Raw genomic sequence first — 24,895 nt, 5'->3', positions numbered from 1 at the left:
GTCATGCATCTATTTTGTTCTTCATAACGTACTACTTAATATATGCAAAAAAAAAAAAAAAAGAAAAAGAGTAGGAATGACTTGTAGTATTTTGTATGTATGTCCATGGGTTAAATAACCCACCCAATGGCCCAGTTGAAGCTAAAAGTAAAAATACTTTATACCCACTCACAATGTAGAGCATATACTGGTTTAAAAGATGACCAAAAATTTCTGAATTTTTAACAACCAACTTTTGTATACAAGTAAAGATGGCTCTAGCATATCTACACATCAACAATGAACTATGTAGCAATAATGAGTAAAAAACTAACATTGGGGGAATGTGGGTGAAGAAAACCTGGATATCTCTGTACTATATTCTTGAAAATTTTCTCTAAGTTTGAAATTTTAGTGCTAAATTAAACAATATTTTTAAAATAACTATGCTAGATAGATTATAGATCTGAATGTAAGGGGACAAAAATACTTCTAAAAGATAACGCAGAATATCTCTTTAACCATGGGACACAAAAAGTTTTCTTAAATAGGATATATGTTTCTTAAGTCATAAAGAAAAAATAATTTACTGGAACTACATTTAAATATCTTTAAGAGAATAAAATGCAAACCAGACTGAGAGAAGATATTTACAAACATATACAGTTAACAAAGAACATGTTTAAAATATTTATAGGCCTTCTACATATTGATTAAAAAGATAACAATAGAAAAGTAACAACAGATTTGAATATGCTCTTCATAAAAGTCAAGTGGCTAATAAACCTGTAAATATTCTCTATCAATTAGTAGGAAAACACTAATTAAAAATCATAATGATATGTCATTATGCATCTAATATTAAAATGATAAAAATGAAAAGGACCAACAATATCAAGTGGCAGTAAAGCTATGGAACAATTGCAAACTTACCAAGGAATAGAAATGAAAACTCACAAAATCACTTTGGAAAGTTTTATATTATCTACTGAAGGTAAACAAATACATACTCTACGAACCAGATATGATTCAGCTATTAGACTCCTAATATATACTATAAAAAAATGCATGTACATGTGGACCAAACGACAAGCATGAGAAGGTATACATCAGCATGATTTGTTAATAGCACAAAAGCATATGTACCCTAAATGCCCCATATCAATCAGTTGTGGTTGATTCATTCCATGGACTACATATGATGATAAAAATTAATGAACTAGGGAATAACATGGATAAATTTCACAAATACAATGCAAGTGAAAAATAGAGAATAATACATACTATATAACTTTTAGGTTCAAAAACAGAAAGGATAGTGGTTGCCTTTGGGAAGGAAGAAAGAATGAGAATAGGAGAGAGGCATGAAGGCAGTTTCTGTGGTGCTGGTACTATTCTGTCTTGATCTGAAGGCTGTCATATGCTTATTACCATTGAATTATTAACTGAGTTGTACTGATTAAATATGTACTTCTCTGTGTATATTAGTCTTCAACAAAATAATGTTTAAAAGTTAAAATGGCCATGTGATAATCTCAGTTGACGTTGAAAAAGCATTTGGCAAATTTAACACCCTTTCATGGAAAAAAAAACAAAATAAAACTAGGAACAGAAAGATTCCATCTCAAAATAAAGACCATATGTGAAAAACCCAGAGGGAACATCATACTCAGTGATAAAAGCTTTTCCTCTAAGATCAAGAGCAAGGCAAGGATGCTCACTTTTGCTACTTGTTCAACATAGTGATAGAAGTTGTAGCCAAAGCCATTGGGCAAGAAAAAGGGGGGGTAAAAAGGCTGTTTTAAATGTAAAGTAAAATAATTTGTTTACAGATGTTATATGTAGAAACCCTAAACATTCGAATTCATGAGAGAATTCAGTGAAGTTTCAGGATATAGAATCAATACACAAAAATCTGTAGTGTTGCCACATATTAACAATGAACAATCTGAAAAATCAAGAAGATTCCACTTATAACATCAAAAGAATAAAATACTAAGGATAAACTTAACCTAGAAGGTGAAAGACACACTCTAAAACTACAAGTCACTGCTAAAATAAGTGTGGAAAGATATCCAATGTTCATGTATTGAAAGACTTCATATAGAGAAAATGTCCACACTACTCACAGTGATCTACAGATTCAATGCAATCCTTGAAAAATCCCAACAACATTCCTTTTGCAAGAATAGAAAAATCCATTCTAAAATTCATATGACCTCAAGAAACCTTAAATATCCAGAACAATTTTGAAAGAGGAGATGGAAGAAAAACTTTCTGATTTCTAAACATCACAAAAGCCACAGGAATCAAAACTGGGTGGTACTGGCATAAAGGAAGACAAAGGGACCAATGAAACAGAGCTCAGAAATAAACTCCCATATATACAGTCAAATGATCTCCAATAAGAGTACAAAGACCATTCAATAGGGAAAGGGCAGGATCTTCAACAAATAGTGTCTTGAAAACTGGATTTCCACAACAAAAAGAATGAAGTTGGACTCTTAAACCACATATAAAATTACTTGAAATGTCTTAAAGATCTAACATGGTAAAAACCAAGAGTATAAAACTCCTTAAGGAGAAAACAGTGGAAAACCTGCATGACCCTGAACTTGGCAATGATTTCTTAGAAATGACAGCAAAAGCATACCCAACCAAAGCAAAAAACATACAAATAGGACTTATCAAACTTACAAATTTTGCACAGTAGAGGACACAAATGACAGAGTGAAAAGGCAACCTTCAGATGGGAGAAAACATTTGCAAACTGTCTTATACAGGCTGCTATAACAAAATACCACACACTGGATGGCTTAAAATATATTTCTCTCACAGTTCTCAAGGCTGGCAGATATGGTTCTCTGTAAGAGTCCTCTTCGTGGTTTCAGATGTCTTCTTACTGTATTCTCACATGAGAAACAGAATTAGTACTGGTGTTTCTTCCTCTTCTTATAAGAACATTTACTATATCATAGGGGCTCCACCTTCATGACTTCATCTTAATTATCTCCCAAAGACATATTATACATACAGAGTGTAATTTATTCTGATTAGGATCCCATTCTTGTGGTCATACCAATGTGAAGTTACACTGGTCACGTATTCATATATGAACAAAGGAAAGTTATGTCTGATTCATTCTACTGTCTTTCTTATTCCATCCGTCCTCCCTTTTCTTTCGTCTAATCCAATGAACTTTTATCCCCTTTTTATTTTGTGTTACCTTCTGCATATCAGAGAGAACATTTGGCCTTTTTTAAAGATTGGCTTATTTCACTTAGCATGATAGTTTCCAGCCCTATCCATTTACTAAAGTCATAATGTCATTCTTTTTTTTAAAAAAGTGACTGAGTAATATTCCATTGTATATATATACCACATTCTCTTTATTCATTCATCTGTTGAAGGGCACCTAGGTTGGTTCCATAGCTTATCTATTGTGAACTGAGCTGTTATAAACATTGATGTGGCTGCATCACAGTAATATGCTGATTTTAAGTCCTTTTGGTTTATAAGAAGAGTGGGATAATTTGGTCAAATGGTGGTTCCATTCCAAGTTTTCTCCGTACTACTTTCCAGAATGGTTGCATCAATTTGCAGTCTCACTAGTAATGTATGAGTGTACCTTCCCCCCCACCCCCCCGCACATCCTCACCAACATTTATTATTACTTATATTCTTGATACTTGCCATTCTGATGGGAGTGATGTGGACTCTCAGTGTAGTTTTGATTTGCATTTCTCTAATCGGTAGAGATGTTGAACACTTTTTCATATACTTGTTGACTGACTGTATTTCTTCTTCAGTTCCTTGGCCCATTTATTGATTTGGTTATTTTTTGGTGTTAAATTTTTTGAGTTCTTTATATATCTTGAAGATTAATGCTTTATCTGAGGTGCAAGTAGCAAAGATTTTCTCCCATTCTGCAGGCTCTCTCTTCATGTCCTTGATTGGTTCCTTTGCTGTAAAGAAGCTTTTTAGTTTGATCCCATTTATTGATTCTTGATTGCGCTTCTGGAATCCTGTTGAAGAAGTAGGTTCCTAAGACAACATGATGGAAAGTTGGGCCTACAGTTTCTTCTAGAAGATGCAGGTGTTTGGTCTAATGCCTAGGTCTTTGATACATATTGAGTTCTGTGTAGGGTGAGAGGCAGGGGTTAAATTTCATCCTGCTACATATGGATTTCCAGTATTCCCAGCACTCTTTGTTAAAGAAGGTATCTTTTCTGTACTCCAGAAATGGCTCTTAAAAAACATGTAATTAATTAAATGTATTATTTCACTTAATTTTCCACTTTTGTGATTGGGGGGGAAATGCTGCGGATTTAACCCAGGACACCTTATGCATGCAAGGGGAGCACTACCACTGAAGCTATATCCCCAGTCCAAATTTCCACATTTTAATGTGAATTTTTATAAGGTTTTAGACAATTGTTTTTTCTTTTATATTTATAAAATAAATCTATATTTTTATAAATTTATATAAAACATAAAAGGGGAATAGGAAGATGAAAGGAAAGAGAGCTATCAATGTATGACTAACATAAAATAGGGGGAAAAAGACAACTTTTAATTATTCAAAAGACTTATATTTAAGCCAGCTCCCAATTTTTCTCTCTCTACTATCACTTCTTCATTTCTTTGGACCCTGCAAGTATAAAATGAACACTGGTACAAGATTTGGCATAAGAAAAGACTGCAACTAAGACTGTTATGTCAAAAAATAATATTCAACTAAGATATAGGCTGCCCTCCAACATTCCTGGAAAATGTCTGAAAAATGTTTTCCATAGAAACATTGTAATAAGTGAAGGTTAGGTTTTCAGATCATGTTTAAAAAGCTCAATTTAACTTTTGTCTTTCTTAAATCTTTTAAATTGTGAAATTTCACATATACACTAAAATAAACTTAACAGTATAATGTATTCATCACTCAACTTTAACTGTATCAACTCATGGCCAGTCTAGTTTCATTTATACCACCACTCACTTCTTGTATTATTCTGAAACAATTCAGGTCATTCCATAATTTCATTTGCAAATATTTCATTATGTATATCTGAATAAATCTTTTTATAGCAGTATAATTCACAATAGCCAAGCTATAGAACCGGCCTAGGTACCCTTCAACAGATGAATGGATACTGAAAATGTGGTTATCTATACACAATGCAGTATTACTCAGCCATAAAGAATGAAATTATTGCATTTGCTGGTACATGGATGGAACTGGAGACTCTCATGCTGGGTAAAATAAGCCAGACTCAGAAAACCAAAGATTGAATGTTTTCTCTGATATGCAGAAGCTTATCCAAAATAAGGGGAAAAGAGAGAGAAAAGAAAGGGAAAGTAGGGGTTCCATCGAAACTGAAGAAAAATTGTGGGACGATATGAATGGGAATGAGGAGGAAAGAGAAGCAACGGGACAAGGGAAGAACAGTGGAAAGAATCTGACTATGTACAAGAATGAATATACCAAAGTGAATCAATCTCACTATCATGTATATTCACAAAACACTATAAAAAAAAGAAAGAACCCAAACCAACGGTGAAAAAAAAAAAACTAAAAGTAAATAAAAAGAGCAGTGAGGAGAGGAAAGGGGAACAGAGAGAGGGAAGAGGGCAGGACAAAGAGTAGAACTGGGAACTGATTGAAGCAAATTATAATCCAGGCTTTTATAATTAAGTCAAAATGAATCCTAATGTTATGAATAACTAAAAAGTACCTGACTATTGTTTACTATGTCCTTTTAAACTTCTTTTAATTTAAGTACAGAACATTTAATTATCACTTGAAAATAAAATGTTTTAAAAACCAGAAGATTCTATGTCTTTAAAAGTGACATTAACTAGATCACATATAACTGACAAACCATTTCAAGTTGAAATAACGAGCCAATGAGGGTTATTTAGAGATCATTAATGATATCACATTTTAATATCCAATGTAATTTGACTAGGGAAAAAATCTCTATTTCTAAGAACAATAAATCTAAATATATAGTGAAGCTAGGTCTTATATATCTTTATTCATATAACTGCTGTTAGGATAACTAAAATTTCATTACCAGTCATCATTAGTATTATATCTAGGAGCCCATTCTGGGATGTTTCACTCTCTCATTGCCTAATTCAAGAAAATCCACAAAAAACTAAATAAGTCATGGCAAGATTTGTATTTTATTATACAAAAATTTAAGCTATGGGAAGGCTGAAATAATACTCATATTTGCCATTTGGGTTCTAAAGACATTTTCCCTTTTCACATATATTCTTCTACCTCTTTTTAAAAATTTCAGTTCAAAGTCACAGAAATCAGCATACTTCATCCCAAATCACTTTCAGATGTCTCAATAATTAGTACTCAATATCTGTTTAGTTCTTTTTTAAAAAGATTAAATGGACATATGAAACACAAATTTTAAGAGTAGCACTTTTTAAAACAAATTCCACAACTACCAGTATCCCAAGCATCTATGAAATTCCACTGCTGCTCTCAGTTAATAGTTTTAAAATTCTGGCATGTATCAGAATCACCTGCAGACCTTATTAAAACAGAATGCTGGGCCCAACATCTAGAGTTTCTGGATAGGTGTAGAATAGGGCTCTGAAATACAAATTTCTAACTAGTTCCTGGCTAAGCTCATGCTGCCAGTCTCAAGACAATACAGATTTAAGACTAAACTATTTTATTTAAGTAATCATCTATAGTAAAGATGTCAAGTTGATAATAACATAAGGTGTAGCTCATTCTTGAAGGCCCTATACAAGATGTGAATACATTCTTAACCTAAATTAGAAACAAATAAAACTAGATACTATAAGAAAGTATTTGTAAAGTAATCAAGTTTAGTAAGGTTTTGAAAATACCTTTGGAGATTTCAGCCTAATCAACATACTAAGAAAGTATCCTATACCCTCAAATTCGAAATTGCTATTTTTATAGGTTAAAAAAAAACAGAATGTTCTTGGAAAATGCAGAGTTATGAGATAAACAAACATACATGGAGTATTTTACACACGAGCTTTTTGGTTTAACATCTATTCAATTCATTCTGCCCATTTTGTTACTGGATTGTTTGTTTTTTTCTTGAGTTTTGACAGAGTTTTATATATCCTGGATACCAGCCTTTACCTGTTAACTAATTTACAAAGATTTTCCTCTCAGCCTGGCTTGTTTTTGTAGTCTTACAAATGTCTTTGGAAGAGCAGAAGTTAAAATTAGAAAGTTCAATTCACCAATTCATTTTATTGATGGTGCCTTTGACACTGTATCCAGGAAATATTTGCCTAATTCAAAAAAATCCTCAGATTCTTTTGTTTTCAAGAAACATCGACATTCCATGTTACATTCTATTGCATAAAAATTTATAGGATTGTATGTCTTCTTACTGAATTAATCTCTTTAAAATTATGAAAAAAACCCCAATAGTACTGGTAATACTGTATTTCAGTCATCAAACTGCTTATCTAACACAGTGATTTTAGCTTTCTTTGGTGTAGTGTTAGCATGGTATATCTTTTTCTATAATTTTACCATGTGTCTTTATACCTAAAGTGACTTTCTTACAGAAGTCATAGAAGTGGGTCTTGATTCCTTTTTTAATTTTTTTTGTATTTGTAAATGGACAGAATGCTTTTGTTTAGTTTTATGTGGTGCTGAGGATTGAACCCAGTGCCTCACACAGGCTTGACAAGTGCTCTGCCACTGAGCTACAGCCTCAATGGGGTCTTGATTTTTAGAAGTCTAATCAAACAATCTCTACCGTTTAATTGTGTTTTGACTATTTACATGTAATGTGACTGTTAATATGTCAGGATTTGTGTCTACTACCTTGCTATTTGTTTTCCATTTGTCTCATGTATCCTCTGTTGCCTTCTCCTTATCTCTGTTTTAGATAATTTCTTATTATAAACTTGTCTGTCTTATTGACTTATAAGCTAATACTTTGTTGTTACTTGAGTAGTTGCTTTAGTATTAATAACATGCATTTTATCACAATCTACCTTTAAGTTATACATTTCAGGCATAGGTATTCAAACAACAAATCTCCAAACTCACCCCTTTTGTTGTTGTTTTCTCAATTGTTATTGTATATTTTGCTTTTATATGTCACAAACTCCACAATCTGTGCTCATTTTTGCTCAACCATCAATTATCTTTTAAAGAAATCTAAATAATAATAAAATATCTTATAAGGGGCTGAGGTTGTGGCTCAGTGGTAAAGTGGTCGCTTAACACACGTGAGGCACTTGGTTCAAACCTCAGCACCACATAAAAATGAAATAAAGATATTATGTCCACCTATAACTAAAAAATAAATATTTTTAAAAAATCATATAATTATTCATGTAGTTACCATTATTGATACATTTAGCTCTTTGTACAGGTGTTAGGTTTCCATGTGGTTTCATTTCCCTTCTACTTGAAGGACTCCAATTAACATGTCTTTTAGAACAGGACTGGAGATAAACGCTTTCAGTTTTTGTATGTTTGAAATCTTTATTTTACCTTTGATTTAAAAAAGCAATTTCAATGGGTAAAGAACACGAGGTTGATAGTTTTTTCTTTTAGTATTTTAAAGCTACTGCTCCAATCGTCTTCCACCTTCCATTGTTTCTGATGAGAAATCTGATGTCATTCTTATCTTTACTCTATTTTTTCTCTGGTGGCTTTAAGATCTGTTTTTGTTTTTGTTTTTTTTACAACTGATTTGATTATGATGTTCCTTCATGTAGTTTTATTCATCTTTCGTTTACTGTGTTTTCTTGGATAATATTTTTATCGCATATGGAAAAATTCTGATCATTATTTCTTCAAACACTATTTTTAGTTCATTAAAAAACTCTTTCCTTTTAGATGATTTCTATTGCTATATTTTCATGTCCACTAACCTTTTCTTCAGCGATGTCTTAACATGCCATTAATTCCATCCAGCGTGTCTTACCTCCTACACTATAATTTTAATCTAGGATCGAGCTCTACTTAAAATGTTCAGACTTTCCAATAGTCATAACTGTTTTAATGCCCATTAAATTCATCATCTGTGGGACTGTTTTGAGTGTCGAGTTTTCTCCTAATTATGGTTGGTATTTTCCTACTTCTTTGCAGACTTAGTAATTTTATTGAATGTCAGACGTGAATTTTACCTTGTGGACTGCTATGTACTTTTTTATTCTTACAAATAATTTAGAGCTTTGTTCTGAGATGTGGTTCAATGAGGAAACAGTTTGATCATTCTGGGTCTTGTTTATGCAGGCCCAGAGTTGCTTTTAGTCTAGGATTAATTTCTTTCCACCTCTAAAGCAAAAAACAATCTTCAGAATACTTTACCAAAGGCTGTGTCAATGAGGTTTCTGTGAGTGGTGGGAAGAGGCACTTTTTCTGGCTCTACATGAACTTGGATATGTTCTGTACAATCCAGTTTGGTGGCTCTTTCCCAATATAAATGTATACATTTACCAATACTTTGCTGAATGCTTAAGAGAAACCCTTCACTGTATCTCTGAAGTTCTTTTTCTTTGCAGCTCTCTCCTCTGTAAACTCTAGTCCCTTGGATTCCTGGGAATACTAGCATTGTTTCTTCAAATCAGGCAGTCTGCCAAAACTTATCTGGGTTTCCCTCCCTGTGTTATGCCCTGGTAACTTTCTCCAAGAAGCTAAGCCAATCATAGGGCGTGCCTTGTTTTCCCTCTTCTGTTGCTCAATGCCTATTGTCTCAGTGCTACTGTTCCCTGTACTTCATCTAGTTTTTTTGATCTGGCAGAAAAGTAAATTCAGCTTCTTTTATTCCTTCTTGACAAGGGACCTAAATTTGCTACTCTTAATCTATAATGTATCCAATGGACTATACAAAGGTGAAAATATTTATCCAAAGCAGGATCCAAATGGCTATGATTTAAAAGTATGATTTTTAAAATTATTATAATTAGTAGCACATATTACTGGATAAATTAATGGGTTTCACTGTGACATTTCCATATATGCATATAACATGTTTTGTTACCATCTACTCCTCTTCCCACTTTACTCTTCCCCTTCCTTTTCCCTAGTAGTCCCTCTTCAGGTTACCTTCTGTTTTTCTTTCTATTTTCCACATAGAAAGTGTGATACTTGTCTTTCTGTGTCTAGATAATTTCACTCATTATGACCTCTATGAGTTTTTAAAAAAGTATAATCCACAGAGGGAAGGAGGAGGGGAGGGCAAGAGGAAGCACATTTGTGATGTCCATCTGCAAATCCTGCTTTTATGTTATGTATACATACACATACATGCATGTATATATACAATTATATACATAAAATTATAGTAAATTAAAATTGTAATAATAATAGAAGGGAGATCAGCATAGTTACGAGTAAGTGATTTGGGGGAGAGAGGATGAAAGGGAAGACGAAGACATTAAATGAGATTGATCAAGTTATTTTATGTGCATGTACAAACATGGCATAATGAATCCCACTATTATGTATAATTATAATGGACCAATAAAAATAAATTTTAAAAAAGAGTAAAAAATAAATAAAAAATTGATCCATAGTTCACCACTTAAAGTCAGTGTGCTCTAGATATGCCCAGAACTAAAAGAAAAACCAAAGTTATTTATTTTAAGAAAATGACACACAATTCCTTAGCTTTTATTTCTGTGTAAGACCTTGGGTTACTTACTAGAAACCTGCAGAATGAGTTCTTATTTCAATGTGTCATCCACAAACATAAATACATATAATTCCAGCATTTATTAAAGCCACTAATTCAGGATTATACTAAGACTAAGTGGTATGAAACACAGATGGGATTCCTACAATTTGTGGGGAAGAATACATTTTTATCTGTAAATCTATCATCAATGCTTTCTTTAATTGGTACTAGTTGTTGTGGTGTCTTCAACTGCCTGACAATTTCAAGCCTGATAGCTTTTTCTTATAAATTACTACAGGGTTTTTAATTGTAAATTACTATCTTTTAGTTTCATCATCCTCAAATTCAATTTAGTTTTTGGTGAAAGTTGTGTAACACTATAGTGTACAATGATGCATATCTGCAGTAAATATTTTTGATTTACTACTTTTATCCCTTTAGAAATAGATATCCAATTTTACTTGTACGGTGATATTTCATCAGTCATGTGCTATATATGAATTTATACTATTTAAATAGCTTACGATGTATTTTTGTGATATGTAAAATAATATTTTTACATAGGACAGAGACTATCATAGTTTCATAATAGGCTAAACCATATAAAATTGCCATTTAAGGTCAAAAACTTTAAAATAACTTTACTTCATAAGGTTTAACCTAATACAAGGAAGTATATATAATCATATTCTTATAAGGAAAATACTAGTTTATATAGGTTATTAGCAAACTTATTATAATATTACCTAATGCATTAAACATTATATAATTTAATTAGGTATTCACAGGGTATGGCCCTTGATCCATCACTAAGAAATCACACTGTAATAGTTATTAAGATGAAAATCTGGTTCAAATACATTCCAAAAGAACTGCTAATGGAAAATACATAACAAAGATACTTCTACTCAGGAAACTATGAAAATAAGAGAACTCTTGTTGCTTCAAATCAACCCCAATCCATTAAAAAATTAATAGTGTGCACATAAGAACAACTGATTTTTTAAAAAATGACATCTTAAATCCCATATACAGCTGTAGTGTCTTGTGTCTGGAGCACTTGGATTACCATTAGTGTCAAAGTTAATTATACCTGAGGCAATTCTATTTTCACCTCAAATATTTTATTGCCCTTTCTAGAAGTACTATTTTATATTAAAGACTGTTCACTTCAGTCTTAAAATTTCAAATTCTTGACTATACCTATGAGAGTGACTTTGGACTTAAGAGTAAACCAAGAGTTTCTAAATATTTTCTGGCCACATTACCACTTTGATAGTTAAGTTCAAGTAACAGGGTTTGAATTCCTATGTAAAATCTGCACTGTTTCCTTCATCAAAACTACAAATAGAGAATTCTACCATAAGAAAATCAAGAAAGACTTTATTTTCAATGGGAAGACATGTTTTTAGAACTCAGTCCTTTCTGAGTCAACCAAATTCTTTGTTTAAAACTCTTTGTTTATAAATGCCTGGGTTTAAAAAAAAATTGTTGCTTCTAAACACAACCATCTTCACCATTTTATTTATTTATTTATTTGTTTATTTATTATTTTTTGCAGTACTGGTGACCAAACACAGTGGCTCTACCACACACACTTAAGCCACACACCCATAGCATATAGATAGTGGTAAAAAGCAAAAATATTTTTTATTTTGAAACAGAGCTTGCTAAATTACCTATGCTGGTCTCATACTTTTGATCCTCCTGCCCCAGACTCTGGAGTAGCCAGGATTATAGGTGAGCTTAATTATGGCTAGACTCCATCTTATTATTTTTTTTTTTTAAAGAGAGAGTAAGAGAGGAGAGAGAATTTTTAATATTTATTTATTTATATTAGTTCTCGGCGGACACAACATCTTTGTTGGTGTGTGGTGCTGAGGATCGAACCCGGGCCGCACGCATGCCAGGCAAGCACGCTACCGCTTGAGCCACATCCCCAGCACCTCCATCTTATTTTTAAAACATATTCCTTCTCTTTTCTGTGTCTTCCTCTCAAGCTGTTGACTTCTTCAATCCCAACTTTCTTAAAATTCTAGGTTCTAGGGCTGCAGGTGTACCTCTATTAGAGACAGAGCACTTGCCTTGAATGTGCAAAGCCTTGGGGGGTGGAGGGAGGGAGGGAGGGAGAAAGGGAGGGAGGGAGGAAGGAAGGAAGGAAGGAAGGAAGGAAGGAAGGAAGGAAGGAAGGAAGGAAGGAAGGAAGGAAGGAAGATTGATTTCTGATAGTAGCAGGAGGGAAATCAAAATATCCAGGCATATGGAAAACAAACCTATATTGGTAATCACAATTTCTTTTTGGTAGTGCTGGGGACTGAACACACAACCTTGCACATACTAGGCAAACACTCTACTGAGTTACCTCCCTGGTCCCACAATTTTATACATTAAAAACGAAAAATGCTTTTATAATAGAAACTTAGAAAATAAAGTGCAACAACATTGTCTGGGTTGGCAGATATGTTTATAAAGATTATGAATCACTAAGAAATTCTCACTTCTTTATCCTACTTTATCACAGTTTCAGATCCGAAATTCTTATTTCTAAAAGCACTAATGACTTTAGATGCCATCTGGAAAGGTTCTACAAGTAAGAAGAGGTGCTATTAAAAATTACACAGGGGCTGGGGATGTGGCTCAAGAGATAACATGCTCACCTGGCATGTACAGGGTGCTGGGTTCGATCCTCAGCACCACATAAAATAAAATAAAGATGTTGTGTCCACCGAAAACTGAAAAATAAATATTAAAAAAATTCTCTCTCTCCCCCTCTCTCTCTTAAAAAAAAAAATTACACAAAAAGGGCTGGAGTTGTGGCTCAGCGGTAGAGCGCTCGCTCACCTAGCATGTATGAGGCCCTGGGTTTAATCCTCAGCACCATATAAAAATGAATAAGTAAAATAAAGGTATTGTGTCCAACTGCAAGTAAAAAATAAACATTTTTTTAAAAATTACACAAGAAAATTAGACATAAACCAAGGCCATCCAATTAAAAGGTATGGACCAATCAAAATCACCAAAGTCAAATCGTCATATCTTTTGTTATCACATTTGTTACATCACAACCTGCTTATACTTTGAAATGCACATATCAACATTACTTTCAACTTTTTGCTGCCTCCAAATTCAAGCTCTTTTTCTATAGCCACCAACTATGATATGTAACCTTTCAGACTTTTTACTGTGCTTTGTATCAAGTTTTCTGGCAGTAGTTGTTAGATAAATAAAATCACATACATTGGTCAGTGTCTTTTTTAATATATGATTTATCTTCATTTTTAAAAATAGTCTTATTGATGTTTTAATTTACTGGTGTGGATGAGCATCTCTTTAAAGTTTTACAGTATATATATATATATATTTTTTTTTTCCTATTTCTGTGAATGTACTGATCACATTCTTTCCCATTTTCTACAAGGTTGTCATTTTCATATTGATTTTTAGGCAAATCTTATAAGCTCTAAATTTATTAATTTTGTCTATTACATGTCAAATATTTTATCCTAGTCTCTTGACTGCATTTTAAACTGTTATCTAAGTTTAATGTCTCACTTGAAAAGGCCATCATCTCAAAATTTTTAGATATACTTCTAAAACTTTCACCATTTTGTTTTTGTTTTAAGAGACATTTAGTTCATTTGGAAATTAGTTTTGAGACTGCCATGAAGTGGTTACTTAACTATCTTTACTCCAACTGGATGGGCCAATTTTTCCATACCGTTTATAGAATAGTGTTTCCATTACTCAACCATTTATCATATATTTCTTCTTATCTGTGAATCTTCTCCTATGATTAACATGCTTATCACTATTCCAAATTATTATTTTAATAAATGCATTTTACAATAATGTTTTGACCTTCAGTGGATACACTTCCTTTTGTTAACACTTCTTTTTGAAATTTAGCTTGCCATTCTGGTACATTTCCCCCTTTCAATCTTGAACCATTGTTTGGAAAATTCCATTTTTAAAAACCCATTGCATTTATAATTAGAACTATATTGACTTTATGGACTAATCTAGTGTAAATTGCCATTTTTATACTATTAAGCAGTCACATTAGGGAACTTAATATTCCTCTATCCATTCAAACCTTCTTGCTTCTTCATATAGTTACTAATGCGTTCCTTAAGTATTCTGTAACTTAGGCTGCTTTTTCTTAATATATTTCATAGTTTGTTACTACTGGTATATGAGATACTAATGTTTACTTTATGGCTAGTCATTTAACTAAAATATTTTTTAAATGTAATAATTTTTAGCTGATTATCTTATATTATCTAAGTTAGCAGTCATACCAACTATAAATAATAATGGTGGCACATTTCTCTCCTATTTTATAAAGGTTAATTATTTTTCAGGTTTATTAATGTACTAGCTAAGATCTCTGGACCAATGTTATATTCCTATCTTTCAACAGAAGTGCTTCTAATATTTCACTATTAGAGTGCATATAGATTTCTGGCAAATAATCTTTGTAAGGTTATTTCTTTAAGAGTTACTAGAACTGACAGTTTAATTTTAGAAATGATATTTTTAGCACCAAAGAGAAATTATAGTTTGCCCTTAAATCTATTAACATAGTAAATTACACTAATGTTTCCTGATACAGAATCATCATTACACTCCTAGAGTCAACATATTAGAACCTATATGATTTACCAATCACAAGTCCAGGCTCTGGAATCAGAATGCCTGGGTTCAAATTCCAGATTGTTCACCAACTAGTTGTATGATCTTTGGCATGTTATTTAATGTGCTTCAGTTTTCTCATTTTTAAAATGGTGATAATAGTATCTACTTCAGTTGCATTGGTATACAGCATTTCAAGAGTCAGCAAACTAAGGCCTGTGGGTCAAATCTGGTTTGTTGCCTATTTCTGTAAATAAAGCTTAATTAGAATACGTTCACACCAGGGCTGGGGCTGTAGCTCAGTGGTAGAGCGCTTGCCTTACACATGTGAGGCACCAGGTTTGATCCTCAGCACCACATAAAAATAAATAAAATAATCTACAGCTAACAACAACAACAACAACAACAAAAGAATACAGTCATACTCATTGTTTGTAATCTATCTATGGCTGGTTTTGTGCTCTTGTAGCTCATCTAAGTACATATGAGAGCCCATATTGCCTACAATGCCTGAAATATTACTATTTGCTCTTTGTTTAAGAACTGCCAACCCCAGCAGTAATGTTCAAATCCAAGTAGTTCATGTTCTAATAGCTGAGTCAGACAAGTTAAAAAATATATAGATAGATAGATATAGATATACACACACACTACATAATGATACACAATTATGATATTCTGTGTATAATATGTGCAATACACAGCATTCAGTATTAAAGGTAGCATTCACACATGGAAAAAGAAGACAAGAGAAATTTTCTATTTATTTTTTAATTATTTAAAAATATGTATTTATTTACATGTCTTTTTCTCTTATCCTAATCTGTGAATTTCTAAAGAGAAGGGAGTAAGACATTCATTTTTGTGGCATTCATATTCTAAGTATCTGGACATTTAAAGTTTTCAATAAATAACAGACAAATGATGAAAATAGGATACCCAGATAATAACGATTAGGTATGTCTGTTTAAGTTCTAGATATAAATAGCCTATGGCAATCACTGTATTTGCCTTTTTAACTGGGTTCTCTCTTAATCCTTGTAACAATATATTCTAAGAAATAGGTACTATCATTACTCCACTGTAAAATGAAAAAATAAAGGCTCAAAGAGGTAAAGTATCATGTTTATATGCAGCCAGGAAGAAGCCTGTCTTTGCCAACAGCAAAAATGTATGCTCTTTATACTACATTATGAAGTTGGGAAGTCATGGGGAATGGTGATATAGTCATAGCATATTAAAAGAGGATGAACTCTCAAGAAGACAAGAGAGATTTTAATTGATGCAGCAGAAACAGTGATATTATCTTAATTTCTAAAATTTAGAAATGATTTGAATAAATTTATGTTTCTGAAACATTAGGAAGCACATTAAAAGATGGGTTGAAGGAAAAGAAAATTGCCCATTATTTTTAACCAAAAACTACTCTACTACACACAGGCCAATTTTTGTAAGGTTTAAGTAATAAACAAAAAATTAATGTCAGCATACAATAGTACTTTTAAAGAATACTTATCTATAGTAGTAGAAGCAGCTGGTTTTAAGAGTTACTAAAGAAACAAAAGGTACGTACGTCGAAATATTACACTGAAATGTAAAAAAAATGTATAATTGCTAATGAAAATGTTTTGTGGGAAAAAATTAAATTTTATGAACAAAGACATAATTGAGAATGGCTCATTCAATCCAAACAATCCAGAGAGTTTAATCATAAATTATAAATTTTCACTTTTCTTTTTTAGACAAATCTTAAGAAAAACTTATGTTGAGGAAAATGAAATGACTACAAACTAGATCTTAAACAAAGAGTTGTATATGATGTTTTGTAAAGCAAATTCTATAATATACAAGTTGAATATCCCTTTCCCAAAACGCTTGGGACCATAAGTGTTTCAATTTCAGATTTTGGAACATCTGCATATACTATTCAATGAGGTATCTCGAGGATGAAACACACCTCTAAGCACAAAATTCATTTATGTTTCAAATACACCTTATATACCTAGCCTGAAAGTGATTTTATACAATATTTTTAGTGCTCCTGCATTTTAACTACAACCCATCACATGAAGTCAGGTGTGGAATTTTCCACTTGTGGCATTATCATGGCACTCCATGAGAGATTTTGTATTTTTAGATTAGGGATGCTCAACCTGTAATAACTTTTAAAGTTACTCTTAAAGTATTTTCAAATACTTTAAAGATATTTTTTAAAGTGAAGTCTTAACTATGCTTTCAAATGTACTTACGAAACATCTGTATGGATCCTCCAGTAGGAAGATTTTTCCCTTCCAAATTCTGTGGCTGCCGGTTTACTGAAGATGACTATATACATAAATCAATTAAAGTAACCCCTCACGGGGGAAACAGACAGTGAAGGAATAATGTAACTTTTAAAAAACCATTCTGTTCAAATATGTATTAAAATGTGGATTCTTAAGAAGGAAAACAAAACAACTCTTTTCAACATTTCTGATAGAGGCTGATTAATACATATAATCTATCAAATTTAAATAACTTTTATGTCAAGGTTTATTACAAAGTATATATACTTTTGAACTTTTAGAAAATAGCATATAAAAGATTTCAAGAACTTGAGGGAGGAAGAGAAATAAGTCAAATCAGAATTACAATCACATTTGTAAAATCAGAGTACCACTATGTACCTGGCAGGTTTGTGTAGGATTTTAAAAATTATCAACCATAGGCCCTAAAATCCAATGAAATCTCAACAAGTGGATTTTAAAAAAGAAAACCATAAGGAATTCACTTTTTGCAGTTTTAACCTCACTTTGTAAAGAACAGCTGAGGTTATATGGAACAGAAGATCAGTATTTCTTTGCAAAAAGGAATAGAGGCACATGGGATATATACAATACTGAAAGATTAACAAGAATGTTTTTATATGTATTCTCTTTGCCAAGAAAGCAGTTAAAACTTTAAATGTTTAGTGGAAACATAGTAGGTTTACAGAACTTAGGAGGATAAAACTGAGACGTAAGATTTTCTAACCTTATTTTTTTTAAAAAAGGCTGTATTTTTGTCCAATCCAGTAGTATTAATGAACAGTATTTTAATGTTTTTATAGTTTATAACATTTCTTTGGGTCCTCACAGTATTTGTAAGGAAAACAAGATAGTTTTAATTTTCTCTATTTTAAGAATTGAAAATGAAGATTAAAAAATCTAACCTGAAACCAATTCGCTAATGAATGGTGAAGATGGAACTCAGATTTAGATTTGAGTCATCATCCAAGGCATTTTATCTTCTACTTAGGAAATGAAAACAGCAGGAATGGGGAAGCTGTTTCAAGAATTGACAAAAGTTGGGGCGGAAGGGAGTACATTATTAATTTCTTCTTAAAACAAAGTCAAATTTTTATTAGGTACCAATTTATGAAGGCTGAAACTTATTTCAAAGGGTTTGTATAGCCTTAAAACTCAAGATATTCACAAAGAATGAAAAAATGATACTTACATACAAAAATTAACTTAAGTCTTTCATTTTCATCTGGTTTTAATGTTTTTCACAGGAAAATAAAACACTATTCTATCCAAGTAGCCCCCGCCTAAAACCATTTTTTTCCCAGCACCGAATATCAACCCTGATATACAGAACCTATTTACTAATGCTGCTGAATGAAAGAATGCTCTTATGCTATATTCTTGATCTCTTGATACAATATAGAGAAACCTAAGCCAATTGATTCATGAAGCTATAACCTGAGGCACCACTACTAACCTGGTAATGGGAAAGGAAACAGGAGGTTGAGAGAACAGCACTGCCTTAGAAACACACTCTACACATTTAGAAATTTCAAAGATATGTTTCATGTAAATGAATTTTCAAATAACCAATACTTATCCTTTAAATCACCATAGCTTATCTTAAAATAATTTTAATGGAAATATTTTTAAAAGGGGCTAGGTCTTCTTTCTTTGTCTTAATCTGTATATAACACAATATAACTTTTCTTCATGATTCAAGCTCATCAAAGTAAATATCAATTATTACACCGTCCCACATAGTGACTCTTCTTGGAGTTAATACAGGATTTCCAACGGTTTGTTCTTAGTAATTACTAAGTCATCCTAGACTACTTATAAAAACTAGATTCCCTACTACCTGTTCCTCTATTATCATTTACAGGCCACCAGTACACTTATAGTCCACCAGTACCCTAGGCAAGGTTTCTGAAATTCCAGTTTAGTTTTAAAAAATGTAAAACCATCACAGTCAATTGATATACTTAACCTTATACAAATTCTATGAAATCACTGGGTAGCTATTTTCACTGCTGTAAGGCCTGGCTCAAAGGCTTTTTTCTTTTTTCACTTCCCAGTTCTGAGACCTATTTTAGGTCCTTGCCAGAAGTTTGGCCACAAATTAACAATTACAGTACTATTTATTTTAGCATTATTTTCTTTACTTTTAGTACACCATAAAGAAAAATATATAAATAATAGTTATGAAACACACCAAACAACCATGTAGATAAAACAAGATACTTCATAGTATGTGCTATATGGATAATAACCTAGCCAATTATTAGCTAGCGGTCAGCAAACCAGGTCCAATAGCCAAATCCAGCTCACAGATATGTGGCCCCTGAGTTAAGCAAACAAACAAACAAGAATATTCCACAGAGACTATAAATGTCTTATAGGGCTTTAATCATCTAGTACTCTACAAAAAGTCTGCTAACCTTTGACTTAAGCTATATAAACAAACACATATAAGCTACCCACTATACAATGAAGCCTTAACTATTAATGTGCCAAACAGGATGCATAATTCTTTTTTTTTTTTTGGTACCAGGGACTGAACTCAGGGGCACTCAACCACTGAGCCACATCCCCAGCCCTTTTTGTATTTATTTAGAGGCAGGGTCTGAGTTGCTTAGCACCTTGCCATTGCTGAGGCTGGATTTGAACTCACGATCCTCCTGTCTTAGCCTCCTGAACTGCTGGGGTTACAGGCATGTGCCACTGCTCCCAGTGCATAATTCTTTCATTGAATGGTTCCTAATGATACAGCCAACTGTCTTGCCAGTCCTTCCTACTTTTTAACCACAGCCTGGGGCTTAGTTAAAATCTCTACCTAACCTTTCTTTCTCCTAATACTTTTTCTTAGGTGTTCTCAAGCTGGTCTCCTTGCTACTACTTCCAACTCTTGTCAACCTCTTTTGAAATGACATTTCCTTTGATATATAAATCCTTCCTAAGTTTCAAGTTTGACTTCCTCCAAATGCCAGGATTGTTCTAGCTCTCACTGTGCTTTAAATTACAATTGGTATCACACACTTAAATAGTACTATTGTATAGCTTTTGCTAATGGTCTCCTGTGTAAGCCTAGTATCCCCAATTCGTTTGTAATTACTTGTAGGCACATATTACACTGCTTTTGCATTTGATAATATTTCATTATCCTCTGGGCATATACCATCTCCCAAGTGTACTCTTCTATCTTGGAGAAAAAATAGTCTGAGGACTTGTAATGGGTGATAAGTAATGGAAAACATCAAAAGATGACATCTATATGGAACCTGATGGCAGACCAGAGGCTACACTGCGAACTTGGAAAGTAAATATTAAAGACAAGCAAAATCATATTAGCAGAAAGATAGAAGATTAAGAATTAATACATAAAAAGAGACTATTGAAAAATATTCTGAAATAAAGACCAAGGTATTAAGAATATTATAAAAACTCGCAAATACATGTAAAAGAACAAAATTTGCCTTTCAACACTAATGGTCACTAATTTTTTTAACAAGTTGTGCTCAATGGAATAGACACACAAAGTATTCTAAATCTCTGGACTTACAATACTGTGTATTTATTTGAAGTCTATTAGAGATTGCTGAAAAGAAAACCAAAAACAAACAAATGAAAACCCCACTAATCACTTATCTTTCTATTACCTGGAAATAAATTTGGAAATCATGTGCATATCCTTCATCTCTAAGATACAATCTAGAAGCATCTGCATGGAAAAAATGCACCCAGAATGTTTTATTTTTTTAAAAAAGCCTGTTTTGGTTACATCAAATTATAGTAAATGCATTGCAAAACTACATCACCAATATTTTTAAAATATAGGCAAAATATCACATGCACAAGCCTTGGATATATAGACATTTTAAAACCCCAAATAATTTAAAATAAACAATATTATTACCTGTGCATCTATACTAAATTATAAATTAAATGTCCTTTGCCTAAGTAACTAACAAAAAATCATTATGCTTATTAATTATGCATTCCCTCTTCCAGCCCCCCCCCCCGCCCGCCCCCCCCCCTTTTTTCCAGAATCTCTCAACCCTTCACCTGCCTGGCCAGGGAAAAGGAAGAAATTTTTTCTTAATCAATAATAAAATACGCTTAATATTATATGGTAGAAAATTTAATAAGTAAAAGGGATCGTTGAATGCATGGTAAAATAAATCAGCTCTCAATCACATGAAGAGAAAAAGTGACGACACAAATGGCATCAAAAAAATCTGTTTTTTTTTCCTAATGCATATCATTAATTTTGGAAGAAGCAAACCACCCTTTTAATTATGCTTGACTGAGTTGAGTGTTAACCAGGAGTTTATGATTTTTCCTGAACATTCCATGATTTGGAGGATTCAGACAAAAGGAAAAAAAGGGGAATTAATATAGAAGCATACAAGTGGCTAACGGTAGCCAGTCTGGGATAAAAAATTTCCACTTGACCTACACATAGAAAACTGGGAAGAAAACAGTAAAATTTAATGTAACAGTGCTGAAAATTTTAACATAGAAATTTTAACAAGATTGTTTTCCTGTCAAGTCATCAACCCTCCCTTCTTCCCACAATGGATGTTATTAGTGATAGCAAGAATTACCAATGGGTTAAAATGCTAAAAATAAAATTTTAGTTTATATTTTATAAAAATGTGTTAAAAATATTTACCATTGCTTTCTGGTAGGCCCATTATCTGTCTCAGTGGGCACTTTAACTCATTACTCGAGAAAAATTAATTCAAAAAAGAAAATATTAAGGCAGCAAGGGACTCATTTCTCTTTAACATTTTAAGGTAGTTTAAACAAAACTGACTAGATGGTAAAAATTACAGATTTAGCAAACACACAAAAACTAAATATTTATCCAAACACAAGATCAGAGCCACAAAACTCAATTTATTTCTGCCTAACATATGGCTCCAACTCCTGAGTGGCATATGTTTAGTACTTGTGCTGGTAAAAGCATATGATAAAATACTACAGAAAGAGTTCATTCTTATAATGCGCGCGCGCGCGCGCACACACACACACACACACACACACACACACACACTTTGGTTTCAAGAACTAAAAATACAGACCACAGTAAGAAGCAAAATTATGAGGCTCAGTTTTAAAAGTCCACGGTGAACACATAATCAGAATTGCGCTGTAAAAAAGAAAACGAAAACCTTCCCAGTCTGTTAATCTTAATAGATGGTCAGCCACAAAGGTGTCCAAAGGAATTTACATAAAATCTCAAAAGAATCTCTCTAATTCTCGATCCCTAGCACATCCAGCAATCGTCACACCCCCCACCCCAAATATCTCAAGGCTGTTTTAAAGCTAACAGTTTAATAAAAGGATTAACAACCACACTTATTAATAACATCCACCGTTCTGCTTGCAATTTGACGTCGAGATTATTTGTTTCATCTTCCTTTACCTAACGCAAAGCCGTGTCAAAAGTTCAAAGATCCAGGCTGTTAAACAGAGCGAGGACTGCAGCCTCCGGTCCACCTCCCGACTGAACAGGTGGTTAACTCACCTGGGGAGAGGAGCCGCCAGGTACAGGCAGCAGCCAAACGAGATCAAACAAGGGCGGGTTTTCAAGGTTTTAACCCCCAGGGGAGCGGGGGGAAAGCTCTTCTGAAAAGCGTTTAAGTTCCGCGGCTGTTGGGCAGCCAAAGCCGCAGGCGCTGCAGGCGCAGGGTGATCCCTTCCCGAAGGCTGCGCGCCCGCCCCCTGTCCTCCGGAGCGGCAAAGCTCGCCGCGGGCCGCCGGAGAGGGGGCGGGGGACGCAGGGGAGGGCGGCCGCGCCCCCGCGAGCGCGTCCGGGAGAGACTCGGCTCCGGCAGGTGCGGGGCAAGTCGATGGGTCCCGAGCCCCGCCCGCTCCCCTCTGCGCAGCGCGCGCCCGGGATGGGGTGGGGCGGCCGGGCCCCTCGACGGGCCGAGCCCCGCTGGCGCCCTGGCCCTCAGCCGCAGCCTAACGGTTTCCGCGGCGCCTGCTCCGGGGCGAGACAGGCAGGGAAGGGTCGGGGTCGCCCGCCTTCGCGGAGGGAGTGCCCGCGCTCTCACCTCCGAGTCGCGCCGCTCTGAGGCGGAGGAAGGCGGCTCCCCTGTCGCCTCTTCTTCGGGTTCCTGATCGTTCTCTTTGCCTCAGTGGCAGAGCTAGCTCTCTGGGGCCGCCGCGGCCGCTGGCGCGCTGACTGTTGAGGTTGTTTTCCGATAGTGACGGCGCCGCCTCAGCCCCGCTCTTCGCTCCCTCTCCGCGTAGCTCCCGCTTTCTGTTTCACCCGAGGGACCACGAACGCCGCCGCCGCCATGCTTACTACGGAACCGGGAGGAGGAGTCGGAGTCGATGTGCTCAGTGCGGCTGCGCGAGCTCCGCCGACGGCGCCCCCGGCCGGCCGGGACCCCGAGCCCCAGCCCGCGTCCGCGTCCAGAGCACTCCCCCAGTGCGAATCCCCACAGGGGCCCGCGGCGTGTGGCGTCCGAGCGCCGCCGCCTTCCCGGCCCCGGGCTCTCCCGAGGCCCGGCTGCGCCTGGCTGGTGGTAGCCTCTGCCGCGGCCGGGCTCGAGCCCCACTCAGGAAACGTGGAGTTAATTGACGTTCCCAGGGTCACACACTCAAGTCGCAGTACACATTTTTTAAAAGCTCCCTGAGACGCACGGTGTCGGCTCCTTTCCGAAAACGCCAGAACTTAACGCTGGCAGGTGCTCTTAGAGACACTCCCCCAAGGACTAGGAAGCCAACCGAAGTGGGCTCGGAGCTTCCCAGTCCCGAACATCTAGAGCCTGGGATCTCGAGAGCCCCCCTCCCGCCCCAAATATTTACAGATTTACTTCAGTTGACAATAAAAGGGTTGGTTTCTTGGTCTCTTAGCCAGCCAAATCTCATGGAAACCCATTACCTTAATTTTTACCACCGCACGAAGACAAGTGAACGCGGCAGCGATTTCCTTAAACCTCAAGCAATGGGGGGCGCTGCAATAATGCCTAAGGGCCGGCTGGCGGTGCTTACTTCTGCAGTTTCCACCGGAAGGCTGGGGAGGGGGCAGCCTTTGGGACCCGGAGTCCTACCCCAGGCACCCTCCTTTCAGGAGTGGTGACGGATGAAACCAAGCTCCACGACTGGCTTTATTTAAATATATTAATTGTGCCTCCATTGAAAATGTCAATCTTAAAAAAAAAATTTACAGAAATCTGTTAAAAATGTACGTATTCACTGCATCCTCAACGCATGCCGTGGTTAATGAAATCCTTTGTTGGAGACTGATGATCATCTTGTGTGAAACCCTGGCCATACGTTAACATCTGGGGGTGGGGGGATTGCAGAGGGATAAAGAATCCCTACTTCATTGCTTTCCCCCCCCCCTTTGAAACG

The 24,895-nt window shown here is 34.9% G+C and overlaps 1 protein-coding gene across 3 annotated transcripts in view; it reads right to left on the bottom strand.

The window, feature by feature from the left end:
- Fndc3a (fibronectin type III domain containing 3A) overlaps positions 1-24,548 on the bottom strand; it is a 158,540-nt gene extending 133,992 nt beyond the window's left edge. The window contains exon 1 of one of the 3 annotated variants that reach the window (XM_040281536.2): positions 24,423-24,548. The gene's annotated coding sequence lies outside the window, so the exon portion shown is untranslated. Of the gene's footprint in view, positions 1-23,054; positions 23,194-23,586; positions 23,728-24,422 lie in introns of those variants that run through there. The other 2 variants (XM_013360742.4, XM_040281535.2) reach the window with 2 other exon arrangements.
- Between the last annotated feature and the right edge of the window lie 347 nt (positions 24,549-24,895).

The sequence above is a fragment of the Ictidomys tridecemlineatus genome, chromosome 6, assembly GCF_052094955.1.
Source record: "Ictidomys tridecemlineatus isolate mIctTri1 chromosome 6, mIctTri1.hap1, whole genome shotgun sequence".
Taxonomy (NCBI): Eukaryota; Metazoa; Chordata; class Mammalia; order Rodentia; family Sciuridae; genus Ictidomys; species Ictidomys tridecemlineatus.
Note: the sequence above shows the minus strand (reverse complement) of the source record. Positions and strands in the feature narration are given on the sequence as shown.